The 22,116-nt window shown below is 48.6% G+C and overlaps 1 protein-coding gene across 3 annotated transcripts in view; it reads right to left on the bottom strand.

The window, feature by feature from the left end:
* LOC137542557 (uncharacterized) overlaps positions 1-22,116 on the bottom strand; it is an 89,477-nt gene that overhangs the window by 44,228 nt on the left and 23,133 nt on the right. Inside the window, exon 2 of one of the 3 annotated variants that reach the window (XM_068264571.1) lies at positions 7,595-7,655. The gene's annotated coding sequence lies outside the window, so the exon portion shown is untranslated. Of the gene's footprint in view, positions 1-6,347; positions 6,401-7,435; positions 7,488-7,594; positions 7,656-22,116 lie in introns of those variants that run through there. The other 2 variants (XM_068264575.1, XM_068264585.1) reach the window with 2 other exon arrangements.

Here is a 22,116-nt window from a genome sequence, read left to right as displayed (position 1 = left end):
CGTGAAGACTTAGAACTATGAACAAGGGAGTTGCAGGCAGCCCTTGTTCGCAGACTGGAGGAAGCCTTCCCTCAGCTTTCCACCCCCCACCTGCCCACCTCCAGCCAACACAGCAGCCGGAGACCAGGAGATCTGCTGAACCTGACTAGGCAACTCTCCACGGTAGAACTGCCTAGAGAGAAGGTGATATCAGCAGCCGCAGACTCCTCTAATCAGCACCAGTGTCTGACTCGCATGGTGGCAGACTTCATGGGGTCCTTCAGTGGGCTTGACACCGAGGCCCCCGTGGAGCCCATGGAGTACTGGGTCAAGAGGCTGGAGATCTAGCGGAAGCTTGCGCATTATGCCCTGTAAGTCCTGTCCTGCCCCCCTTCCAGTGTGTTGTTCAAGAGACGCTTCAGTGCGGCCGGTGGCATGGTCACAGAGAAGCGCTCTCGTCTGTCTACCCCGTCTGTGGACAGACTCACCTTCCTGAAAATGAACCATGCTTGGGTGGAAGGTGATTTCCTGGCCTCTGCTGTTGGTGAAAGGAGGACATGAAGTGCCTGGGATTGATATGCCTGACTGATCAGGCTTTACCACCACATCCTCCTGACTCCTGCTTAATAAGCCTGGTTCCTAAATTGTTTGTGTCGTGGTACCACCGCTAGATGCCATGGCCTATTATGCTGCCTGTTGCCAAAAGTTAATCCTCCTGCTGCTGCTGCATGTACCTCCTGCTCTCTGTGTTCTCACCACCAAGGTACACAGAATAAGGCGTTGCTGCCTCACGCCACCAGCAATTACGCCAACAAAATAGTTATGTTGTTGTGGAAAAAAAATTGTTTCATTTTCTTGAGGTGTCTGAGATGAAAACTGTGCTGTCCAAGTTGTCGAGAGGCCCCAACTGTGGCTGTACAACCACTTCCTGGAACCTCACTGTTGTTATGGTTTAATTGGACCGTACCACCGATAGGTGCCATGGCCTACTATACTGCTGCAGCTGCCTGCCACATGTTACTTCTCCTACTGCTGTATTTACCTCCAGCTCTCTGTGCTCCCACCACCAGGGTGCCACACGCCACTGCTGTTGATAGCTATTACGCCAACAAAGGAGCTATGTTGTTGAAAAAAAAAGTTGTTTGATTTTCTTGAGATGAAAACTGTGCTGTCTTGTGGGGAGGCCCCAACTGCGGCTGTATGACTGCTTCCTGGAACTTCACTGTTGTTACGGTTTAATTGTGCCGTGGTATCACCGCTAGGTGCCATGGCCTATTATGCTGCCTGCTGCCACATGTTATTCCTACTCCTGCTGCTGATTTTACCTCCTACTCTCTGTGTTCCCACCACCAGGGTCCACAGAATAAGATGCTGCTGCCATGTGCCACCAGCTATTACGCCAAAAATATAGCTATGCTGTGGTAGAAAAATGTAAAAGACAATGCGAAGGAGGAGAAGAAGGAGGAAGAGGTTTTTCTTCAAAACTTTTTTTTTTTAATTATACCTCCCCACATAAATAATTGCTGTTTTTCTTTACAAAAACATGATGCTTCATGCATCATTTACTATAAAAGAAGTTTTGGAAGCAATTTAAAGGCCATTCGGGATTTTGTCTTGGGATTCCGGATTCAATGCATTATTTCGACTCAAATTCGAATCCGAATTTTGTAATCATGATCACGACCGAATCCGGATTTGAGTAGACTTAGATTCGGATTCCCTGGAATCGTGATTGGGGGTATCCGAGCACCACTGAACATTACCTTAGACAAATGAAATCAATGCAGCAAAGGATTCCTAATGAGTAGAGATGGCCCGAACGATTCACCGGGTGGATAGTTCACACAAATTTCAGCTGTTTGTGTCCACGGCGGAACGTGAACACATAGTGCGTTCGACCCGCCCCCTATACCTCGTTATTGGGCTACATCACAGTCAGCAGACACATGCGGACCAATCAGGCTGCACTCACCGACGGACCCCCGCCCTATAAAAATGCAGCAGCACCGGCCATGTTCTCAGTCTCCGGCTGCTGCTGTAATGAGTGGAAGAGAGAGACATTGCTGCAGAGACAGGGACAGTTAGCTAGGCGCTTCTGTGTATTGCTGATTGCTGAAAGCACCCCAAATCAAAAGCCCTTTTGAGGGCCCATAATGTTCTATTTTTTGTGTGTGTGTGTGTGTGAGACACTGGTCACACTGCATACAGGCCACATAGTAGTCATTGCTGGGCTGTGTAGTTCTACTATAGTCTTCTATCTATATTGCAAGCAAGCCAGCACACTGTCTATCATAATCATGTGCTTAGCTTCCAACTGTATTTGTGATTGAACGTACTATAGGATATATTTCTGTGTGTGTTAAAGTACACATCCCTGTGATACACACACACACACACACACACAGCTGCTGTGTATTTGACACTGATTGTGTGCCTCTTTGTGATTACACACACTGGGCTTGATTCACTAAACCGTGATAGCTCATATATCACACCTTATGAAAAGATATCACACCTTATCAAAGTTATCACACCTTATGAAATGATATCATACCTTATCAAAGTAATCACACCTTATCAAAGTTAACACGCCTTATCAGAGTAGCATAGCGAGCGCTATGAACCCGCAGGGGCTCAGGGCAGGAAGAGTGCCATTGCCAATTAGCAGGCATACGTTTGTAGCGCTTGTTATGTTACTCTGATAAGGCGTGTTCAGGCAGAGGCAGGCCACCCCGCAGGTCTGTTTGAGGTCATGCTGGCATGATTTCGTGTGGCCCTTGACCCAAGTACAGTGTTCAGAAGGCACATACCCTCAACCCCCAAGATTGTCAGGACATAGTTGACTATTTAACACAGAACACCTCATCTTCCTCAGCTTCCGCATGGAACCGTGGCATATCTTCCTCCTCCTGCTCTGATTCAGGCACCCCCCAACTACTTAACACTCAGGCAGCAGCCACCACCACTACTACTGTCACCACAGGCGCTCTATTTCAGAGTTCGCAGGAGTTACTCCTCACACAGGTTTCTGGTGAATTTACTGATGCAGGAGCATTATTGGTACAAGATGAAGGCGCTACGGATGTTACACCACCTCATATGTCTCAGTTAGGCTTCACTATGGACGTAAGGTGTGATGATGATGAAGTATCTGTTGGCGCAGTTTTGGAGGTGTCTGATACAAGCAAAGCTGTGGATGATGATGATGATCATGTCATGGATGTCACGTGGGATCCCAGGAGAGAATATGAACAGAGGGACTTTCAGAGGGGGAGACAGAGAGGAGGAGGAGAAGATGATTTGCTGTAAGAAGCAGGGGGAGCTTGTCGGAAACAGCTTGTGGCAGTGTCTGGCGGTTTGTATCACCACCTAGGGACAGCCAGCCAATACGCCCTTCCAGGGGCGGACTGACAACTCATGGGGCCCCCGGGCAATAGGAGATTATGGGGCCCCCATACCAGTGTTTCCCACCTTTCACGTTATATTTTTACAGACTAAGATATAACAATTTACTGACAACAGTAAATATGTTATATTGTGATATTGTACACTAACAAAAACCCCTGCGAGCCAAAAAATGGGTGTGGTCACGCAACACAATGTGGGCGTGGTCATGGGTGGGGCAAAATATACATGACCTTAGCAGTGGTGTAAAAGGTCTGCCTGGGAAGTTTGAACTCTGCCATAGTGTTTCCCCCCAAAATACATGTAATCTGACAGCATTTCACCAAAAATCCATGCAATTTGGCAGAGGTTCCTCCAAAATACAAATAATATGGCAGTCGTTCCCCCAAAATAGATGTTATCTGGCAGCAGCGGTTCCCCCAAATACACATAATTTGGAAGCAGCAGTTCCCCCATTATACACAATCTGGCAGTGGTTCCCCAAAAATACACATAATCTGGCAGCTGTTTTTCAAAATACGCTTAATCTGACAGCAGCAGTTCCCCAAAAATAGTTAATCTGGCAGCAGTTCCTCCAAAATAGGTGCCCCCAGTATAGGTAACCAGGTCAAAAGGTATCCCCAGTGGAAGTATCCAGGTATATAGGTTTTCCCAGTGCAGGTATCCAGGTCTATAGGTGTCCCCAGTATAAGTAGCCTAATCTACAGGTGTCCCCAGAATAGATAACCAGGTCTATAGATGTCCCCATTTAAGATAGCCAGGTCTATAGATGTCCCCAGTTAAGATAGCCAGGTCTATAGGTGTCCCCAGTATAGGTAGCCAGGTCTACAGGTGTCTCCAGAATAGGTAGCCAGGCCTATAGGTGTCCCCGGTACAGATAGCCAGGTCTATAGGTGTCTCCTGTATAGATAGCCAGGTCTTTAGGTGTCCCCAGTATATGTAGCCAGGTGTATAGGTGTCCCCAGTATAGCCAGGTCTATAGGTGTCCCCAGTATATACAGCCAGGTCTATAGGTGCCCCCAGTATATACAGCCAGGTCTATAGGTGTCCCCAGTATATGTAGTCAGGTGTATAAGTGCCCCCAGTATAAGCAGCCAGGTGTATAGGTCTCCCCAGTATATGCAGCCAGGTGTATAGGTCTCCCCAGTATATGCAGCCAGGTGTATAGGTGTCCCCAGTATATGCAGCCAGGTGTATAGGTGCCCCTAGTATATGCAGCCAGGTGTATAGGTCTCCCCAGTATATGTAGCCAGGTGTATAGGTGCCCCCAGTATATGCAGCCAGGTGTATAGGTCTCCCCAGTATATGCAGCCAGGTGTATAGGTCTCCCCAGTATATGTAGCCAGGTGTATAGGTGACCCCAGTATATGCAGCCAGGTGTAAAGGTCTCCCCAGTATATGCAGCCAGGTGTATAGGTCTCCCCAGTATATGCAGCCAGGTGTATAGGTGTCCCCAGTATATGCAGCCAGGTGTATAGGTGCCCCTAGTATATGCAGCCAGGTGTATAGGTCTCCCCAGTATATGTAGCCAGGTGTATAGGTGCCCCCAGTATATGCAGCCAGGTGTATAGGTCTCCCCAGTATATGCAGCCAGGTGTATAGGTCTCCCCAGTATATGTAGCCAGGTGTATAGGTGACCCCAGTATATGCAGCCAGGTGTATAGGTGCCCCCAGTATATGCAGCCAGGGGTATAGGTGCCCCCAGTATATGCAGCCAGGTGTATAGGTGCCCCCAGTATATGCAGCCAGGTGTATAGGTGCCCCCAGTATATGCAGCCAGGTGTATAGGTGCCCCCAGTATATGCAGCCAGATGTATAGGTCTCCCTCTCCCCAGTATATGTAGCCAGGTGTATAGGTGTCCCCAGTATATGTAGCCAGGTGTATAGGTGCCCCCAGTATATGCAGCCAGGTGTATAGGTGCCCCCAGTATATGCAGCCAGGTGTATAGGTGCCCCCAGTATATGCAGCCAGGTGTATAGGTGTCCCCAGTATATGTAGCCAGGTGTATAGGTCTCCCCAGTATAGCCAGGTCTGTAAGTGCCCCCAGTATATGCAGCCAGGCTTGTAGGTGTCTCCAGGAGGGGAGACAGCCAGGGAAGGAGGGCGATGGGCATAGCAGCGGAGAAGGGGGGAAGTCCCCCCCCCCCTTCTCTCACCTTGGGGCCCCCCTTCCTGGCTCTCCCCTCCGTAATCTGCAAAGTGTGGCACAGCTGGAAGCGGCTGACAGCAAGCGGAGACTTACCGCTGTTCAGCCACCGGAGGGAGCGCTCGATGATCTGTGTGCCGCTAGTGTGGGCTTGAGAAGCCCAGACTAGAGGCACACAGATCAGCGAGCGCTCCTTCCGGTGGCTGTGGCTGAACAGCGGTAAGTCTCCGCTTGCTGTCAGCCGCTTCCAGCTGTGTCACACTTTGCGGATAACACAGGGCGCAGAGCCAGGAAGGGGGGCCCCAAGGTGAGAGAAGGGGGGGAGGACTTCCCCCCTTCTCCGCTGCTATGCCCATCGCCCTCCTTCCCTGGCTGTCTCCCCTCCTGCTCAGGGTTCTGCGGCGGGTGGCGGGCCCCCCCCTGACCACGGGCCCTCGGTCCGTGCCCGAGTGCCCTAATGGTCAGTCCGCCCCTGCACCCTTCAATGTCAGCTGCTGCCACCACCAGAATGCCATTAACCCAGAACTCACCAGTGTTGAAATTTTTGTGTATGTCTGCCTCAGATTACAGCGATGCCATCTGTAATCTCTGCCACCAAAAATTGAGCTGTGGAAAAGGCAACACCCACCTAGGGACAACAGCTTTATGAAGGCACTTGATGAAGAAGCACAAACACCAATAGGATTAGCACATGAGGAAAAGCAGCACACAAACACAAAGCCACACACCGCCTTCTCTTCCTCCTCCAGGTGCAGCATCTTCAGCCGCTTTATCCCTTGCACCTTCACAGCCTCCCTCCTCCACTCCACCTCTCACCTTGAGCGGTTCCTGCTCCTCTGCCCACAGCAGCAAGGTGTCCGTAAAGGAAATATTTGAGCGGAAGAAGCCAATGTCTGCCAGGTACCCCCTTGACCGGCGTCTGAAAGCTGGCTTGGTGGAGCTGTTAGCCCACCAGCTGTTACCATATAAGCTGGTGGAAAATTTGTGGCGATTGGGACACTGCAGTGGAAGATACCAGACCGCAATTATTTTTCCAAAAAGGTGATACCCAAACTGTACACTACTTACACTACCTGATCCATGTATACGCACACAAGATGTTTCAAAGCACTTTATGCCTCCAATTTAGAAATGCAATGTGATTTCTGCCCTTTAGGGATTATAACCCTACTCTGCGTTAAATACGTAATTTTCTGAGGAACTTCTGGCATGTTTCTCACTCCGGCATGCCCACTTGAAACAACTTTTCCATCACCTTTGTGGCCGGAAATAGTCCCTGTATGTTTTAAAATTTGCCCATTAAAGTCTATGGCGGTTCGCCCGGTTCGTGCGAACACAAACTTTTGCGGAAGTTCCCGTTCGCGGTTCGTGAACCTAAAATCTGATGTTCGGGCGATCTCTACTAATGAGGAAAACGTTACTTCTAACACATAAAATGCAGCAAACAGGAAAGGCAGCAAACATTACCTCCCAAACATGTTAAAATGCAATAAATGTTACCTCCCACACATGAAATGCAGCAAACATGTGAAATACAGCAAATGGTACCTATCTGATGTATGTGAAATGCACATACATTACCCCACATATATAAAATGCAGCAAATGTTACCTCAGATATAAATGCATTATATATCCCCCCCCCCCCCACTGTGTGATGGTGGTGTGGGTAGGAAGGAGCTGTTGAGTGGGATGGGAGGGTGACACTGGTTGGGGAGGGCGACAATGGTTTGGAAGGGTAACACTGGATGAGAGTAGGATGACACTAGGTGGGGAGAGTGACACTTGGTGGGGAGAGCAACCCTGGGTGGGAGGAGGAGGTCACTGGGTGGGGAGGAGGGTGACACTGGGTGGGTAGAAGGGTGACACTGGGTAAAGAGGGAGACACAGGGAGGGCGATCCCACCTTATTCTTCTCCATTGTCCCTCATGACCTGGCTCGCTGGGCTGGAGCCCCCACTTTCTCCTTCTCTGGCCCAGGCCCCCCATCCCTGCAGAGTGTAGAGGGTTACTGACAGCCGTACCACAGACATTTAATGTCAGTTATTAAAAAGGTCTCTCTTACCTCTTGATCTGGCTGGCAGGAGTTTTCCACTTGTGTAATGTTGCTCCGAGTCTCTGGGATACTACACACAAAAAGTATAGAGAACAACTTGTCAACAACATGTCCTAGATAGAACAAATATGTGACGTAATTGATTCAGCCTCACCCTGCCATTACATTTAGTATTAAGAGTAGCAGGCTAAAGTGTCACGACTGGTGCAGCTTATACCCTCATATACATGCCATTCACACTCAACTGCCCTAACTCCACCCCCATACTAAACACCCCATAACATCCTCTCTGTTCAATACGCCCTGGAAGTCCTGTCCTGCCCCTCTTCCAGTGTGTTGTTTGAGAGATGCTTCAGTGCGGCCGGTGGAGGAGGAAGTAGTTGCAGCTATTGTAGTGTGGTAATAGCTGGTAGGAGAGTGTGTGGCAGCAGAAAATAGTTCTTCTTCTGTTCTCCCTGGCAGTGGTAGCAGCACACAGACAGCAGAAGCTCAATGCAGCTACAGGAGGAGGAGTAGTGTGTGTCAGGCAGTGTGATGTGACTGACATAATAGGCCCTGGTTCCTAGCGGTGGTACCAGGGCCGTAAATAAACACCATGAGGTTCCAGACAGCAGTCGTGAAGCCCACATTGTGTCCAATACACAATTTGGACAGCACAGTTTTCAACCCGGACACCTCTAAAATAATAAAAAAAAAATTCAAAACAATGCAGCTATTTTTGAGCGTAAATAGCTGGTGTCGCATGGGCAGCAGCACCTTGTAATGTGTTCCCTGGCAGTGGAGACACAGGCAGCAGGAGGAAATACAGCAGCAGCAGGCAGCGTGAGGAGGATGAGTGTGTGGCTGGCAGTGGCAGCAGGCAGGCAGGCAGCGAGACATAGCTGGTGGCGCATGGGCAGCAGCACCTTGTAATGTGTTCCCTGGCAGTGGAAACATACAGACAGCAGGAGGAAATACAGCAGCAGGCAGCATGAGGAGGATGAGTGTGTGGCAGACTGGCAGCAGGCAGCAGGCAGGAGGGCAGGCAGCGAGACATAATAGGCCCTGGGTCCTAGCGGTGGTACCAGGGCCGTAAATAAACACCATGAGGTTCCAGACAGCGGTCATGAAGCCCAGATTGTGTCCAATACACAATTGGGACAGCACACTTTTCAACCCGGACACCTCTAAAATAATAACACAAAATTATTACATTTTTTTTTTCAGAAATGCAGCTATTTTTGAGCGTAAATAGCTGGTGGCGCATGGGCAGCAGCACCTTTTAATGTGTTCCCTGGCAGTGGAGACACAGACAGCAGGAAGAAATACAGCAGCAGCAGTAGGTGTAATGTGTGTGTGCCACTTCATGTCCCCCTCTCGCCGACAACATGGGCCAGGAATTCGCCTTACATCCAAGCCTGGTTCATTTTGAGAAATGTCAGTCTGTCCACAGACTTGTGAGACAGACGAGATCGCTTCTCAGTGATGACTCCACCGGCTGCACTGAAGCAACGCTCTGACAGTACGCTGGAAGGGGGGCAGGAGAGCACTTCCCGGACGTACTGCGCAAGCTCGCTCCAGATCGGCAGGTGCTTGACTCAATACTCCATGGGATCAACAGGGGCAACGCTGTCAAGCCCGCTGAAGGACCCCATGTAGTCAGCCACCATGCGGGTCAAGCGCTGTCTGTGACTAGAGAAGGATGCTGCTGCAGGCACCTCCTCTCTAGTCAGATTAATTGAAGCAGAAAGGAAAGGTCCTCAGGCCACCATGATTATACCAATATACAAAAAGATTTATTGCAAAATAATTTATACAAAGCACAATCCCCTAGATGTAGCCCATAATTAAGTAACAATCACTGCCCAAATTTAAAAACCAGAGGACCATGCGGAGCAAAGGTTATGCATGAGTGATGCAGTGCCCGCAACTAAATCAGCATGTCAATCACTGGCCTAGGCCTGTAAGATTATACACACCAACACAGTCGCCCGCGCATACATACACCTTTCATTCTGCCATCATATCTCAAAGATTGTTTTCGGGGGCCCCCCTCTTCCTCCCTTGGTCTAAGGATAGGATTATCCATATACAGGTTACAAGTTCCAGTGAAAACAGCCAACGGCTTCCGGATATCTTGTCACATGATTCCATTAAGCATGATATGATATAATATAATATGAGTATGGATGGGTCTCACTCGTGGAGAAGTCCCCTCAGCGTGTCATGCAGTGCCGCTCACTCCTTAAAGACGTTTGAGCGATCCGGAGACCATGCGCATGGTGATGCCAGTATCCCCTCAGGCTGCCGGTATAGATGATTTCGCCTTGTGTTATTTTCAACACGCTGGACGCACTCAATGCGCTGGTCCTGTAAGCGGGGTTGATTGCGACCGCCAAGGTGACGTCACGCGTCATGCACGCAAACACTCAGCAGGCCAATGCTCCGCCCACCGACGCGTTTCACGCCCACATTGGGCGTTTCATCAGGGTGTGGCCTATGCGGCCATTACGATCCCTTAAAAACATAGTCCCTCCTACACCGTAACCACGGCAACCAGCACGCTTCCACCTACGGATTTATACGGAGGCTGGATTGGGTCATAAGTATAAAGAAAACAATGTCTTTTATTCTGCGCATAGCTTTCAGATAGATTCGTGAGTTCTCTCGGATGAATATAATTACTACTATATGTATATATTTCTCAATGAATCAAATGTCCAGGTCATATTGTGGGATAGAAACGGGGGAACAATGCAACATTATCCCAAGCTTGTGAATAGCCGCTTCTTATCCAAGGCATGTAGAATCTAGCAACATCAAGGTAGTTATATAAATGCATGAGTCATAACGGAAAATAGATGGCAAGACACTAATCATGCGCTGCGGTACCATTCATACTACATGCATTACCCACATAGCTGCAAGCAAAATACAGCTCATAAAGGTACATATTGAACTTAGGGATTATCTATATCTATTATGTCTCAAAAAGGGGGAAAGGTCCAATTCTGCATTGAGGCCAAGAGGGGTGACTGTACCTAATTTAAAAATCCACATTGCCTCCTTGCAATAAAGGACCTCATCAAAGTCCCCCCTCCTGCCGGAGATTTTTAGACTATACAAACCCTTTACCAAAGTCCCCCTTAAAGAACTATTATGACACTCCCTATAATGTTCATATATTGTGCCTGTAGCTTTGCCTCCTGTTATTTTTCCAAAATGTTCCAAAACCCGTTCTTTCAAGCTTCTTTTTGTTTTCCCCACATATGTAAGTTTACATGGACATTGAATTGAGTATATTACTCTAGTCATATCACAGTTAATGAAGGACCTGATAGTAAATTCATTCCTTCCATCACTGCTATAAAAAACATTAGTACGTTCAATATAGGGACATAATTTGCATTTGGAGCACTTGTACATTTCAACCGGTCTCCTACGATCTAACCAAGTCGAGGGGTTCCTCTGAATCTCACTATGTACCAAGAAGTCCCTCAAATTGGGTGCCCTTCTGGCAGTGATAAGAGGACGTGGCCCTACGACCCTGGCAATCTCCTGATCAGCAGTTAGGATTGGCCAAAATTTGGTAAGTAACCCCCTTAGGTCATCCCAATGGGATCCGAAACCGGTTATGAGCCGCGTATGTCCCTCCCCCTCCGCACTGCGCGGCATCCCCCTGGGGGCCAACAATTCCTGTCGGTCCTTACCCCATGCCTTCTTAAGTGCCTTGCGCAATACTGAGTGTGAGTAACCTCTGTCCCGGAACCGCTGGTACATCAGACGAGATTCCCTCTTGAAATCTTCGTCTCTACCACAGTTTCTACGTAAACGGAGGAACTGACCGTAGGGGATACCTCTTTTTAAAGACACCGGATGATGGCTTGCGGCATGCAAAAGTGTATTACCTGCCGTTGGTTTACGAAAAGATGTGGTTACTACCACATCCCCTTCCACTTTCAACATAAGATCAAGGAAGGAAATTTCCATACCAAAGGTATATGTTAATTTAATATTCCTGTTGTTCTGGTTTAACTTGGCCACAAAATCACCAAGTTGCCCCGCCGTTCCTGTCCATGCCACCAATACATCATCCAGGTATCTAATCCAGAGGGCGACGTGTGCACCATATTCGGGACTTGGAAATACCTCCTCCCGCTCCCAGAGTCCCAAATGGAGACATGCATAGGCTGGTGCACACGACGCCCCCATGGATGTACCCCTCAACTGATGGTAGTATTGTCCCTCAAAAATAAAGCTCAATTCTCAATTCAATGTCCATGTAAACTTACATATGTGGGGAAAACAAAAAGAAGCTTGAAAGAACGGGTTTTGGAACATTTTGGAAAAATAACAGGAGGCAAAGCTACAGGCACAATATATGAACATTATAGGGAATGTCATAATAGTTCTTTAAGGGGGACTTTGGTAAAGGGTTTGTATAGTCTAAAAATCTCCGGCAGGAGGGGGGACTTTGATGAGGTCCTTTATTGCAAGGAGGCAATGTGGATTTTTAAATTAGGTACAGTCACCCCTCTTGGCCTCAATGCAGAATTGGACCTTTCCCCCTTTTTGAGACATAATAGATATAGATAATCCCTAAGTTCAATATGTACCTTTATGAGCTGTATTTTGCTTGCAGCTATGTGGGTAATGCATGTAGTATGAATGGTACCGCAGCGCATGATTAGTGTCTTGCCATCTATTTTTCGTTATGACTTATGCATCTACATAACTACCTTGATGTTGCTAGATTCTACATGCCTTGGATAAGAAGCGGCTATTCACAAGCTTGGGATAATGTTGCATTGTTCCCCCGTTTCTATCCCACAATATGACCTGGACATTTGATTCATTGAGAAATATATACATATAGTAGTAATTATATTCATCCGAGAGAACTCACGAATCTATCTGAAAGCTATGCGCAGAATAAAAGACATTGTTTTCTTTATACTTATGACCCAATCCAGCCTCCGTATAAATCCGTAGGTGGAAGCGTGCTGGTTGCCGTGGTTACGGTGTAGGAGGGACTATGGAAAGTGTTTTTAAGGGATCGTAATGGCCGCATAGGCCACACCCTGATGAAACGCCCAATGTGGGCGTGAAACGCGTCGGTGGGCGGTGCATTGGCCTGCTGAGTGTTTGCGTGCATGACGCGTGACGTCACCTTGGCGGTCGCAATCAACCCCGCTTACAGGACCAGCGCATTGAGTGCGTCCAGCGTGTTGAAAATAACACAAGGCGAAATCATCTATACCAGCAGCCTGAGGGGATACCGGCATCACCATGCGCATGGTCTCCGGATCGCTCAAACGTCTTTAAGGAGTGAGCGGCACTAGTGGTGCTCAAATACCCCTTTTTAAAATTCGAGTTTGGTCGAATTCGAATAGTAAATTATTCGAGGTCATTCGAATATTCGAGTCGAATAATTTTTACTATTCGATTCGACCTCGGACTTCGAGCTCACTATTCGAGTCGGTATTCGAGCTAACTATTCGAGCTGACTATTCGAATTGGCCTTAAATAGCTTCCAACACTTGTTTTGAGGGTGAATGATGCAAGAAACCTCTTTTTTTCCAAGTAACAACAGCAAGTGATTATGTGGGGATGTTCCTTTAAAAAAAAATGTGGAAAGAGAAGTTGTGTCCTTAATTTTGTTCAGTAGTGTTACTGTATATACTTGTTCTTCTTCTTCTTCTATATCGTCTTCTTCTATATCGTCTTCTTCTATATCGTCTTCTTCTTCTTCTTCTTCTATATCTTCTTCTTCTTCTTCTTCTTCTTCTTCTTCTTCTTCTTCTTCTTCTTCTTCTTCTTCTTCTTCTTCTTCTTCTTCTTCTTCTTCATCTTCTCCTTCCTTTTCAATATCGTCTTCTTCTTCTTCACGTATTTCTCTTTTCAATTTTTTTTTAAAGAAATGCAGCTATTTTTGAGCGTAACAAATAGCTGGTGGGCGCACGCATGTTGGAAGCGCCATTGTATGTGCTCCCTGGCAGTGGAAACACAAAGACAGCAGGAGGTAAATTCGGCAGCAGGAGGAGGAGGATGAGTGTGTGGCAGCAGGCAGTCAATGAGGCAGGCAGCTCGCCGTGACATAATAGCCCTGGTACCTAGCGGTGATACCAGGGCTGTAAATAAACACAACAGGAGGTCCCAGACAGCGGTCGTGCAGCCCACATTGTGTCCAATACACAACTGGGACAACACAGTTTTCAACCCGGGCACCTCAGAAAAATTAAACCTTTTTTTTTTTTTAATGGTTTGTTTGGTTTTGGTTTTGCAACCAATATAGCTATTGTTTGACGTAATAGCTGGTGGCAGAGTGGCAGCAGAAGGTAAATCATCTGTGTACCCTGGCAGTGGGAAACACAGACAGACAGCAGCAGCAGGAGGAGGAATGGAGGAGTAGGCGAGCAGCTATTGTTTGACGTAATAGCTGGTGGCAGAGTGGCAGCAGAAGGTAAATCATCTGTGTACCCTGGCAGTGGGAAACACAGACAGACAGCAGCAGCAGCAGCAGGAGGAGGTATGGAGGAGCAGTGTGAGTGTGGCAGCAGGTAGGCAGCGTGACATAATAGCCCTGGTACCTAGCGGTGATACCAGGGCTGTAAATAAACACAACAGGAGGTCCCAGACAGCGGTCGTGCAGCCCACATTGTGTCCAATACACAACTGGGACAACACAGTTTTCAACCCGGGCACCTCAGAAAAATTAAACCCTTTTTTTTTTTTATGGTTTTTTGGTTTTTGGTTTTGCAACCAATATAGCTATTGTTTGACGTAATAGCTGGTGGCAGAGTGGCAGCAGTAGGTAAATCATCTGTTTACCCTGGCAGTGGGAAACACAGACAGACAGCAGCAGCAGCAGCAGCAGGAGGAGGTATGGAGGAGCAGTGTGAGTGTGGCAGCAGGTAGGCAGCGTGACATAATAGCCCTGGTACCTAGCGGTGATACCAGGGCTGTAAATAAACACAACAGGAGGTCCCAGACAGCGGTCGTGCAGCCCACATTGTGTCCAATACACAACTGGGACAACACAGTTTTCAACCCGGGCACCTCAGAAAAATTAAACCTTTTTTTTTTTTTTATGGTTTTTTGGTTTTTGGTTTTGCAACCAATATAGCTATTGTTTGACGTAATAGCTGGTGGCAGAGTGGCAGCAGAAGGTAAATCATCTGTGTACCCTGGCAGTGGGAAACACAGACAGACAGACAGCAGCAGCAGGAGGAGGAATGGAGGAGTAGGCGAGCAGCTATTGTTTGACGTAATAGCTGGTGGCAGAGTGGCAGCAGAAGGTAAATCATCTGTGTACCCTGGCAGTGGGAAACACAGACAGACAGCAGCAGCAGCAGCAGGAGGAGGTATGGAGGAGCAGTGTGAGTGTGGCAGCAGGTAGGCAGCGTGACATAATTAGAGTTGGGCCGAACGGTTCGCCGGCGAACGTGGTTCGCGCGAACTTAGGTGGTTCGCGTGCGGGTACCGCACGCGAACGTTTTGCGGAAGAAGTTCGGTTCGCCCCATAATGCACCTGAGGGTCAACTTTGACCCTCTACATCACAGTCAGCAGGCCCAGTGTAGCCAATTAGGCTACACTAGCCCCTGGAGCCCCACCCCCCTTATATAAGGCAGGCAGCGGCGGCCATTACGGCCACTCGTGTGCCTGCATTAGTGAGAGTAGGGCGAGCTGCTGCAGTCTCTCATATAGGGAAAGATTAGTTAGGCTTAACTTCTTCCTGGCTGCATACCTGTTCTGTTCAGTGAGCCCTCAGCCCACTGCATACCTGTACTGTGATCCTGCCACTGCATACCTGTTCAGTGATCCTGCCACTGCATACCTGTTCTGTGAACCCACCACTGCATACCTGTTCTGTGAACCCACCCACCACTGCATACCTGTTCAGTGATCCTGCTGCCACTGCATACCTGTTCTGTGAACCCACCCACCACTGCATACCTGTTCAGTGATCCTGCCACTGCATACTTGTTCTGTGAACCCACCCACCACCACTGCATACCTGTTCAGTGATCCTGCCACTGCATACCTGTTCTGTGAACCCACCACTGCATACCTGTTCTGTGAACCCACCCACCACTGCATACCTGTTCAGTGATCCTGCTGCCACTGCATACCTGTTCTGTGAACCCACCACTGCATACCTGTTCTGTGAACCCACCACTGCATACCTGTTCAGTGAACCCGCCACTGCATACCTGTTCTGTTCAGTGGACCCGCCACTGTATACCTGTTTAGTGAACCCGCCACTGCATACCTGTTCTGTTCAGTGGAGTTTGGTGTGTCAGTGTGAAGCAGTACCTTAATTACACTACCTGATTGATGTATACACATGCAAGATGTTTTAAAGCACTTTAGGCCTGTCATTTAGCATTCAATGTGATTTCTGCCCTTAAAACGCTGCTTTTCGTCAAATCCAGATTTTTCCCGGGGACTTTTGGCGTGTATCCCACTCCGCCATGCCCCCCTCCAGGTGTTAGACCCCTTGAAACATCTTTTCCATCACTTTTGTGGCCAGCATAATTATTTTTTTTTTTCAAAGTTCGCATCCCCATTGAAGTCTATTGCGGTTCGCGAACTTTAACGCGAACCGAACCTTCCGCGGAAGTTCGCGAACCCGGTTCGCGAACCTAAAATCGGAGGTTCGGCCCAACTCTAGACATAATAGCCCTGGTACCTAGCGGTGATACCAGGGCTGTAAATAAACACAACAGGAGGTCCCAGACAGCGGTCGTGCAGCCCACATTGTGTCCAATACACAACTGGGACAACACAGTTTTCAACCCGGGCACCTCAGAAAAATTAAACCTTTTTTTTTTTTTTATGGTTTTTTGTTTTTTGGTTTTGCAACCAATATAGCTATTGTTTGACGTAATAGCTGGTGGCAGAGTGGCAGCAGAAGGTAAATCATCTGTGTACCCTGGCAGTGGGAAACACAGACAGACAGCAGCAGCAGGAGGAGGAATGGAGGAGTAGGCGAGCAGCTATTGTTTGACGTAATAGCTGGTGGCAGAGTGGCAGCAGTAGGTAAATCATCTGTTTACCCTGGCAGTGGGAAACACAGACAGACAGCAGCAGCAGCAGCAGCAGGAGGAGGTATGGAGGAGCAGTGTGAGTGTGGCAGCAGGTAGGCAGCGTGACATAATAGCCCTGGTACCTAGCGGTGATACCAGGGCTGTAAATAAACACAACAGGAGGTCCCAGACAGCGGTCGTGCAGCCCACATTGTGTCCAATACACAACTGGGACAACACAGTTTTCAACCCGGGCACCTCAGAAAAATTAAACCTTTTTTTTTTTTTTAATGGTTTGTTTGGTTTTGGTTTTGCAACCAATATAGCTATTGTTTGACGTAATAGCTGGTGGCAGAGTGGCAGCAGAAGGTAAATCATCTGTGTACCCTGGCAGTGGGAAACACAGACAGACAGCAGCAGCAGGAGGAGGAATGGAGGAGTAGGCGAGCAGCTATTGTTTGACGTAATAGCTGGTGGCAGAGTGGCAGCAGAAGGTAAATCATCTGTGTACCCTGGCAGTGGGAAACACAGACAGACAGCAGCAGCAGCAGCAGGAGGAGGTATGGAGGAGCAGTGTGAGTGTGGCAGCAGGTAGGCAGCGTGACATAATAGCCCTGGTACCTAGCGGTGATACCAGGGCTGTAAATAAACACAACAGGAGGTCCCAGACAGCGGTCGTGCAGCCCACATTGTGTCCAATACACAACTGGGACAACACAGTTTTCAACCCGGGCACCTCAGAAAAATTAAACCCTTTTTTTTTTTATGGTTTTTTGGTTTTTGGTTTTGCAACCAATATAGCTATTGTTTGACGTAATAGCTGGTGGCAGAGTGGCAGCAGTAGGTAAATCATCTGTTTACCCTGGCAGTGGGAAACACAGACAGACAGCAGCAGCAGCAGCAGCAGGAGGAGGTATGGAGGAGCAGTGTGAGTGTGGCAGCAGGTAGGCAGCGTGACATAATAGCCCTGGTACCTGTAACGATCGGTGGGCGCAGAGAGTATCTGATTACCGGTGATCTGCAGTATCGCCGGAAATACAGATATATACCAGATTATAAGTGATCTGCAGTCTCACCGATAATCCGATATACAAACTAACCTCTGTTCGCCTGAGTAGAGTGTAGTGTTTTGGTGTAACAGTAACACTAGGAGGCCTAGGCCTCAGTGCAGCAAGGAGAACTGCACGGATTCCTTCCGCAGACCTGAGCTCTCCAAGACGGGAGGAGTCAGACTGACAGTAGGAAGGAAAGTCCGAGAGTGACACTCAGGAAGAAGTGTCACTAACAGGACTGGGAACCGCCTCCAATCGTGAGGTCGGTTCTCGAGGTCAGACAAGCCAGATCGTACACACACGGACAGATAAAGTACAAATACAGTAGGCAAAGGCGGAGTCAAAGTACAGGCAGGGTTCGGCAACGGGGTATCAGATATATCGGGGTACAAAATCAGGAGGCAGAAACAGAGTCTAGGAACGAGCCGAGGTTCGGCAACAGAGTATCAGAAATATCGAGGTACAAGGTCAGAGTTCAGGAGGATAGTCGAGGCAGGCAAAAAGTCATAACAGAAAATCACAATCAAACTAGTACTTTAGCTATCAATAATCTAGCTAAGTGTAGGATTACAGCTCCAGCTGGTCCCGGCACACTTAAGGATCTGACTACGGATCTGGGTGCTCCCACATATGTGATCGCACGCCAGACAAAGAGCAAGTGAACAACCAGCAGTATATATACTCTAGGACCTTTCCAGGACCTCCCTAATTGCTGGTCCAATGAGAGCAGTGGAATTTGTCAGCTGACCCAGCTGGTCAGCCGACACCCTTCTAACTGCTATTTAAACTCTGCCTCTCTGCTCGCGCGCGTGTAAGTCTGAATCTTGGTGGACTATCAGTCCCAGCCACACCAGTACTGTCATGCAATGTATCTAGTGCGGGGGCCGCCTCTGATGCGGATTCCGCCGCACTGCCTATGCGGCATGCAGCGTTTTTTCCGCGTTGTGACGCCATGCTGGACGCGGAAACAGCCGCCTCACCTTGAGAGACGGCGGCATTTCCGCGTTTCCTTACAGTACCCCCCCCCCGAGGAGTGGACTCCGGACAACTCCTTCCAGGCTTTTCTGGATGTACCGTATGAAATTCCCTCACTAACTCATCCGCATGCATGCGGTTCCCAGGTACCCATTGCCTCTCCTCAATGCCGTACCCCTTCCAATGTACGAGATACTGCACCGAGTTCTGTACAGTACGTGAGTCTATGATTTTTTCCACCTCATACTCGGGTTGGGCATTGACTAAGACAGGAGGAGGAGGAGTGGGACCCAACTGGACTGCGGGTTTGAGAAGTGATACATGGAAAGACCTCACTCCCCGCATGCTGGTGGGAAGATCAACGGTATATGTGACATCGTTGATCTTCCTAGTCACAGGGAATGGGCCCACGAACCTGGGACCAAGTTTGTCAGAAGGTTGTTTCAGAGCCAAATGACGTGTAGACACCCAAACCAAGTCTCCAGGTTGGAAGCTCCACTCTACTGAACGTCTCTTATCAGCTTGACCCTTTTGATTAACAAAAGCTTTTCGTAAATTATCTCTCACCGTGCGCCAAATATCTTTAAAAGATCTCTGCCAGGCTTCCAAAGCTGGAAACGGAGAGGAGGCCACTGGCAATGGTGAGAACTTGGGCAATCTTCCAGACACCACCTGGAATGGAGAGAATCCGGTGGAGGAGCTTTTTAAATTGTTTTGTGCGAACTCCGCGAAAGGCAGAAATTTGACCCAGTCGTTCTGTGTTTCTGCAACATAGCACCTCAAGAATTGCTCCAAAGACTGGTTGATTCTCTCCGTTTGCCCATTGGTCTGTGGGTGGTAGCCCGATGAAAATGACAACTTCATGCCCATTTGTTGGCAGAATGCCCTCCAGAATTTAGAAATGAACTGGACTCCCCGATCCGACACTATGTTTTCCGGAATGCCGTGCAGCCGGAACACATGTGTGATAAACAGGTCAGCCAATTCCTGGGCCGAGGGGAGTCCTTTCAAGGGCACGAAATGGGCCATTTTACTGAAGCGGTCGACTACCACCCAAATGACCGACATGCCTTCTGACTTGGGAAGTTCACCTACAAAATCCATGGACAAATGGGTCCATGGCTCACTCGGGGTGGGTAAAGGCTGCAAGGTACCCACAGGTGCCAGCCGGGAGGGTTTACTCTTAGCACAAACCGCACATTCCCTCACGAATTCCTTGCAATCAGCTGCCAAGGAAGGCCACCAAGCACATCTAGCTACCAGATCCTGTGTTCTAGATGCTCCAGGATGCCCAGCATTTTTATGCGTATGGAACATCTCTAGAACCTGGAGACGGAACGGTAGCGGAATGAACAGCACCCCTGCGGGTTTTCCTTCTGGGATGTCTTGTTGGAAGGGAATTAAAGTCCCCTTCCAATCCTCCCAAGTCTCTGTTGCGGCCAGTACCAACCTCTGGGGAACAATAGTCTCTGGAATGGAGGGCTGTGCTGTCTCTGACTCAAAGCACCTGGACAAGGCATCCGCCTTAGTGTTCTTGCTACCCGGTGTATACGTAATAATGAAAGAGAATCGAGAAAAAAATAATGACCAACGAGCCTGGCGAGGGCTCAACCTCTTAGCTCCCTCGATGTATTCTAGATTTTTATGGTCAGTGTAAACCGTGACCGTATGCTCCGCTCCCTCTAACCAGTGTCGCCATTCCTCGAAGGCTAACTTAATGGCTAAGAGCTCTCTGTTGCCAATATCGTAGTTCCTTTCCGCAGGGGAGAATCTACGGGAGAAGTAGGCACACGGGTGCAATCTACCCTGCAAGCCAGATCGCTGAGACAGCACAGCCCCCACCCCGACCTCTGAGGCATCCACCTCAACAATAAAAGGAAAAGACGTATCCACATGCCTGAGGATGGGTGCAGAACAAAATAAGCCCTTCAGGGTGGCAAAAGCCTGTAACGCCTCGGGAGACCAGTGAGTGGTATCTGCACCCTTCTTGGTGAGACTGGTAAGTGGAGAAATCACCGTAGAGTACCCCTTTATGAACCTCCTATAATAGTTGGCAAAGCCAAGAAACCGCTGAAGCGATTTCAAGCCTACCGGCTGAGGCCATTCTAACACAGCGGAGACCTTGGCCGGATCCATGGACAGGCCAGTAGTAGAGATTATGTACCCCAGGAAAGCGACAGATGTTACCTCGAAAATACATTTTTCTAACTTAGCATACAATAGATTCTGCCTTAGTCTGTTCAAAACGAACCTCACATGGGTCCTATGTTCAGAGAGACTGTTGGAGAAGATAAGAATATCGTCTAGATAAACTAGAACAAATCTTCCCAACACCTCTCTGAAGACCTCGTTGATGAGTTCCTGGAAGACGGCCGGGGCATTACATAACCCGAAGGGCATTACCAGGTACTCATAATGCCCGTCTGGTGTATTAAAGGCCGTCTTCCATTCATCGCCCTTTCTTATGCGTACCAGGTTGTACGCACCTCGCAAATCCAGCTTAGAAAAGATCTGGGCGCCAGTGATTTGTGTAAAAAGATCGTCTATCAAGGGTAGCGGATAGCGATTTTTTACTGTAATCTTGTTGAGACCGCGGTAGTCAATGCAAGGCCGCAGACCTCCGTCTTTCTTTTTTACAAAGAAGAAGCCTGCCCCAGCAGGCGACCGGGACGGCCGAATAAAGCCTTTGGCCAGATTCTCCCTAATGTACTCCTGCATTGCCAATTTTTCGGGCCCCGACAAATTGTACAAACGACCCCGGGGAGGTACACAACCAGAACGGAGATCAATGGGACAGTCGAAAGGGCGATGTGGAGGCAATTTATCGGCAGCTTTAGGGCAGAAAACATCAGAATATTCAGCATACTGGTCTGGTACCCCTTCCACCTGAATTCTGGTTTGCCCCAATGTTAGCTTCCCCAAACACTGATGAAAACAATGGGGAGACCAGGAGGTTAACTGACCCGTGGCCCAGTCGATGTGCGGTGAATGGACTTGCAACCACGGCATGCCTAAGATAATAGTGGAGGTTGACATGTGCAGCACAAAAAATTGTAATTCTTCCCCATGCAGAACCCCTATGGTAAGTCTCACCATCGGAGTCTGTGACAGGGCACGATTCCATTGCAGAGGGGAATCGTCCACTGCCGTAACCTGAATGGGGGGTCTCACAGGAGTGAGTGGGAGGCCCAACTCCTGAGCAAATTCGAAGTTCATAAAATTAGCCGCTGAGCCAGAATCAATAAAGGCTTCAGTGGATACAGATTTATCCTCCCATGTAACCGTACAAGGGAGAAGTAATTTTTTCTCTTTAAGGGGTGCAATTTGCGTGCCCAGGGTGTCACCCCCCACTACTCCTAGGCAAACTCGTTTCCCGACTTGTTAGGGCAGTTTCGCACTCTATGCCCTGCTGCTGCACAATACAGGCACAGCTGTTCTGTCATTCTCCGCCTTCGTTCCACCTGGGTCAGCCTTGACCGACCAATCTGCATTGGT

This window comes from Hyperolius riggenbachi, chromosome 2, assembly GCF_040937935.1.
Source record: "Hyperolius riggenbachi isolate aHypRig1 chromosome 2, aHypRig1.pri, whole genome shotgun sequence".
In the NCBI taxonomy this organism is placed as follows: domain Eukaryota; kingdom Metazoa; phylum Chordata; class Amphibia; order Anura; family Hyperoliidae; genus Hyperolius; species Hyperolius riggenbachi.
The sequence above is the reverse complement of the archived record's forward strand: the minus strand, read 5'-3'. Positions and strand labels throughout refer to the sequence as shown.